We start from the raw sequence: 6,000 nt of genomic DNA on the forward strand, positions 1-6,000 counted from the left end.
AGATTTAGATTAGAAATTAGGAAAAAAATTTTTATGATGCGAGTCATAGAACACTAGAACAGGTTGCCCAGAAAGGTGGTGGAGGCCCCATCTCTGGAAGCGTTCAAGGCCAGGCTGGATGAGGCTCTGAGCAACCTGACCTAGTCAGGGATGTCCCTGCTCCTTGCAGGGGGGTTGGACTAGATGACCTTTGAAGGTCCCTTCCAAACCTAACCATTCTATGATTCTATGATTCTGTAACACCACAATGCCGCGCAGGTTCCCTGACGCCTGCCCAGCACATCCTGCGGCTTATCCGGGGCTTCCAGGTGCCGTCAGCTGCACAGAGACAGCTGGGAGAGTCTCTTCCTCTCCTAAGCGAGAAAAGATTCTCTCTTCAGCAAAAATCATACGACTAAGAAGCCAGAAGAATAACATTAACAGACCATATCTACCAGGGATATCTCTGAATCGTAAACCAAGGAAAACTTGGTCTTCAGTTCTTCCAAATGAAGACAGGGCTCGGTTCCAGCATTTAATTCAAAACTGTCTCAGCTACCAAACCTGTTCATGAACGAAGTGGGACTTGCAACACTCACTAAATATTCCAATTATGTTGCTTTTTTGGGGAAAAAAATATAACAATTAAATGAAATGATCAAGAGAGTGCATGAAATTCCTTCAACTAGTATCTTCGTTTCAGTTTGTAAGGGAAAGCCAAGCCACCTAAGCCCCTTCCTAAACATGACACACCGTATCCTCAGGTATAAGGAAACTAGGCTCTTCGGAACAAGAACGGAATCAGCTGCAGGAATGAAGGTTCTCTCTAGAGAGGTCCGCTGCTCTTATTTCCTCACTGGAATACAAGCAACACATTTAGCATTTCCAGTAACTTTTACCACATTAGGTAGGAAGAGAAAGAGTGCCAAAAACTGTACAGCCTTGTACTAACAAGTCGAAGTCAGCATGATAAAATGTAGTCAGAAATCCCAAGCAGCATGGACAAGAGGTATAGCTCTAGCCCAGAAGAGGAAAAATATAATGGAAATAAGTAGTAAATTGTGTATGTTTAAAGAGAGTCAAGCAGTTTTATATTGGCTTTACACTACAGGTTTTTAATATATTTACCAGCCATCTGGAAAATGGGCATGACACAAAGATGGTGATATTATATAATGTAGAAAACAAACGTCTATGAGAACACAGAGGAGCCCAAGAAAGGCAAACAAAAGAGAAGCATTACTGTAGATGGAATTGGTTGTTAGCAAAAGCAAAGTAACATACAACCAGTAATCATAACGTAAAACTATTTGCACTTTCTGTGCATTGAAACGAGTTAACCACCCAAGAAAGGTAAGAGAACACCTTTCTAGGGACAAGACCATGAAAACCTCCTGTCTCTGTGCCGTGGTGATTCTAAAAGCAAATCTCTCACCATGACGCTGGTAGGAGCATGTAGGTGTCTTAGGACTCTAAAGTCTTTCCTTTCCAAACCCTCCGAGAACGGTCAAGGAATGGGCTAGGAAAACAGTTCTTCAGTGTTGTTATGTAAATCAGCACGGCACTTTTTTTGCAAAACCATTTTGTTCGTTTCTTGGCATCGGTAAAAGAACACACACGAAGCTTGGAGGGGGACGGGACAGGAGACTCTAAAAGGATTGATCGAAATTATTAAAGGAAAACAGACACTTCCATGCGAAGGATGACTAACAAGCTATGGGGCTGGTCTCTATGCTCTGTTTGTGCCACGCTCACTGCAATGGAACACAACCGACAATGATAACGAGCAGCAGGAAGCGGAGATCAGTACCGTTCTGATTAAAGAGGACACATCTTAGGGAAGCTGTGATACCAGGCTACAAGGTACCACGCAGATAAGCTGTGCATTTTTATAGGCCTTCTTACAAGATCAAGGAGGATGTTTAAAAGCAAAAAACATAGAACTGATATAATGCACTGCATAATGAACCCGTCACCACTATCACTGGAGGCACAGGCTCAATGAGGTTTGAAAACATGCATTATTACAACCATAAAATCCATACCTCTTTCTAAAATCAGTAATAAAAACTTACCTAAACACAACCGTAAAACATTACAGACAGGATGAAGAAGGGGCATCTCATTCTTCAAGTGCTGATTCGAGAAGGCAGTCAAAGATTAGCTTCACTTTTACTTGTGGATATTTCCATATCGCTCATAATGATAACTCACACACTCAAAATTAGAAAAAAACTTAAGCAGCCTGTACAAGTTGATGACTAACCAATGAGAGGGCAAGAGGACCTCCAGTGTGGACAGTCCACTGCTCACACTGTCACCATGCTGTAACTCTAATCAACAGCAAGATTTTCTTCCCTCAGAAGCCATAGTGGCTCCAGCAACAGACTATTTGACAAGATGGAGCACAGATTAATTTTTCCTGAATGGCTTTAAAAAAGAATTTAGTGAATGCTAACAAGTTTGAGAAAACATGTTTGCTTTTGAAGCAGAAAGGAAAGGTTAGACAAGGATGGCATAAATAGCCTGGAAAAAACAGATGGTATGGTGGTTTTGATGGACCATCAGAAACGTCTTGCTGCAGCTGGGATGCAAATGAAGTGTGTCTCAGCATTCTTACCTTTGAATAGAGGCGCATCCAACAGCTATGCAAAAAATACATGCTGCTTTTTCCTTACAGGCTTTTTTTTTCTCCCTGCAGCATAGCCATAACAAATGACCACATCCATTAGTTGAGAAAGTTGAGTAATAATTAATTTAGTGATTATTAGCAACAGCTGTTAAAAAAGAGTAAAAAAGAATGAAAAAAAAGAATGCAAACATTCTGCTCTTCAAAACCAACTGATAAAGCAATCAATGAGTCCCGTTTTCAAGCAATTTTCTGCAACCACGAAGGCTTGAAACTTTTGTTTCTAAAGGAAGTTGCGACTCCTTATTTAGCTGCTTGAGTACAGAAACTGACACTTGAAGAAAAATGTCAAATATTGCAGCAATCACAAATTTTTTAAAATACGAGCTCTCATCACCCGGATTGGCATCAGTGTACTGGAGTGCCAAAATATGCCTGTATTAGAGCCTGTTCTAGTGGTGAGAGTATTTGTCTGAGAACGATGAGACAAGAGCTATTTGTGGCTTTCAGCAGTGTCTTCTGGGGTGATTACAAAAACCACCTGCAGAGCTGCTTCCCATTTTTATTTTGAGAAATGGCATTGGGTTTATGAATCTGTGCAATGCTTAGTAAAATTGGTCCTCGATTTCAATTGAAGCTGTATATGTAACATCACTACAAAAAATAGCGAGCAAGATACTCCAGTGCCCTACTTGTCATTCCCTGTGAGGATAACAAGGCACAGGTAATCTTAGCTGACGTCCCAGCTACAGCAAAGAGAGTAAGGGTTCAGAAATATCAGCAACAACTGCTTCGTACTGGTGTGTACAGGCAACACAGGTTGGTCCTAATGCACTCTTTCTCTACTCCTTGAAATTGAATACAAACATCCATCCATACATCCATTACAGCTTCAAGTTCATCACCTCAGCCCAGGAAACATTACTTCTAGCAGTCTATTCACAGAAAAGGCCCTTCAGCAGCATCAGCATCTGTCCCTTCTCCTAGCTTCTCCATCTTACAGTTCTGGAACATTTGGGAATCAGGAAAAACTCATTTAAACAGAAATATTGTCTAAAATGTAGCTCCCAAAATACATTTTCAAGGATAGATTTAAAGGTCTTTCAGTATCAGCCAAGCTGTGTGGGCGGGCACAGCAGGACACTAACAAGGCTCATGAGAAAGGGTGGGAGATGAATTTCATAGGCAAATCTGGAACAGGGAAGGAGGCAAGAAATTAAGTACAAATATTATCTCTTTTTATCCCCACAGCTTCATATTACAGATATTATTTATACTGTTTGTTCCATAAGGAAAGCTGTGGAAAATAAAACGAAGAGTTTTCAGCCTTTCAAAAGACAAACAGCTCGCTAAGCGGAGGCGAGGAAGAGCTAATAGCTTGCATGCTTTTAACTTTAGCACATGGTTCTTTCATGTATCACAGTAAAGTTATTTTCATGACATGATAACATTGTTCCTGTAGATATCGCTTCATGAAGACATTATTTCTGTCCTAACCCTCAGAGAACAGTAAAAAACCCACCTGCCTGCCCTTGAGGTACTCTAAGTGATGATTTGAGTATCGAAGTACACCAGTAATTCAGATCTGTGTTGAGAGCTACCCGAGAGTTATCTATGAGAGCACTATTCTTCAGGCATTGCATTTGGACTGAAAATAATATGAATAAGATGGAAGGAAGTACTCAGGTTTTCAACCTCATGCTACAAAAAGTCTTGCTCTTTGCAGTCAAGAGAGACCTAAACACCTCTGGCCACGAAGAGTGCACGAATGTGGCTACCCCTGCTTTTGTGAAGAGGAGAGTCCCAAGCACTGAAAACTCAGCTGGTCATGTAGGAGGTCCCAGGAATGAAATTACCACCGACTCTGAGGCCCTACAGGTACTACAGCTGATTAACTTCTTACAACTGCAGGCTCACTGACCCCTGAAGAGCATAAAACCAGCAAGAATGAGTGTGCTCTGGCCTTGCAGCTTCTTTCACGGTGTGTGGTACTTGCGCGAGCCAGGTGACGTTATGTCATTTCCAAACAGAACAGCTTGGGAAGCGACTGCAGGACTCTCACGCTTTCTTCCCCCTCCCTCCCTGCAGGTGTCCTTTGGCCTTTGAAACAGCAAACAACTCTGTTACGCTGTCAGAAATCTCTGTCAGAACTGTATCAAAACTCCCCTAGCAATTTCCTCCTCGCTGCCTCCAGCCCATTTGACTCTTTTCCAGGGAGCTCTCATGCTCCGCTTCCATCGCCCTGGCACAGCTCCCTCACTCCAGCTCCCCTTTTGGGTTACACATCAGCTCCCATTCCAAATGGATTTCCAGGACAAAATCATGTCTGTGTGTGACAGAGAAGAAAGGAGTTTCTCTGCTGGGATATTTAAAATCTACTCCAAACTTCAAAAATGTCTGTCAGCAATAGAAGTAAAACCAACCTTTTTCCTCTCCAAGCAATTAAGAAGCGGTGAAGGTGTAAAGACACGTATCTTCAGCAAACCTCAGAATATCCCACAGAAAGCAGGGCTAGATGTCACTGAACCTACCAGCCCCTACATACACCCGCCAATTTTGTGCTAGGTGCAGCCTTACCAAAACACCGTCGCTCTGGCAGCAAGGTGTGCTTCGTTCAGCCGATCAGACTCTTGTCCCGTGGACCAAACTGCAAGAAGTCTATACGTGCAAGTTAGTTACAGGCTGGAAGCAGGACTGGTAGCTGGACTCTGTTCATGCTACAGAAGTGCAACAGGATGAAAAAACAGCTCCCTGCACTCTCGCTGCCCTCCAGCCGCGTTCCCTGTAGTACATGGAATAAGCCAGGAGTCGTGAACTGGTATGCTGCTCTTGCATAACATAATCACATACTGTTATTTCGTACACGCCTAATATTTTTGAGGACTATTTTATTTGTTGATATAGAAACAACTGAGAAAACAAACTTTTTTTTTTTCTTCTCCTAAAATCCACTCAAGACAGACAATGGAACATCTGTGTATAGGTCAGCGTTACCCTGTCTGCCCTTGTTCATCATCAGCAATCACCTCTGCCACAGCCAAAATGCAGTTATTTACAGGAATGTAGACAGCTTGAGCTAGAGGCATTACTCAACAAGTGAGATCAGGAATGAGAAAAAAATAGTACATGTTCCTCAGGAAATCTTCTAAATAGGCAGAAATTAATTCCACAGTTCAGCAAAACTCTTTATGCTTGAATGTTTTGAAGACACTTGGAAAAGACCAACTTGTTGATGGCACGGAGCTGCCTAGCACTGGTCAGCACTTAGTTCAGCAGTGGTTTACAGAGCAAAGCTACTAAAATTGCCAACATGGTTTCATTAAACACCCTGTACATCTTCAATTACAGTCCCCATCCAAGATGATATTGCTCGAGCAGAGTAGCAGGCAGGG

General features: G+C 42.3%; 1 protein-coding gene across 1 annotated transcript in view; it reads right to left on the reverse strand.

Annotated features, from left to right (window-relative positions):
• LOC104482331 (N-deacetylase and N-sulfotransferase 3) overlaps nt 1-5,256 on the reverse strand; it is a 108,922-nt gene extending 103,666 nt beyond the window's left edge. The window contains exon 1 of the mRNA XM_086746379.1: nt 5,186-5,256. The gene's annotated coding sequence lies outside the window, so the exon portion shown is untranslated. The remainder of the gene's footprint in view (nt 1-5,185) is intronic.
• Nucleotides 5,257-6,000: the final 744 nt, after the last annotated feature.

This window comes from Chlamydotis macqueenii, chromosome 4, assembly GCF_036417535.1.
Source record: "Chlamydotis macqueenii isolate bChlMac1 chromosome 4, bChlMac1.mat, whole genome shotgun sequence".
NCBI classification, from domain to species: Eukaryota; Metazoa; Chordata; class Aves; order Otidiformes; family Otididae; genus Chlamydotis; species Chlamydotis macqueenii.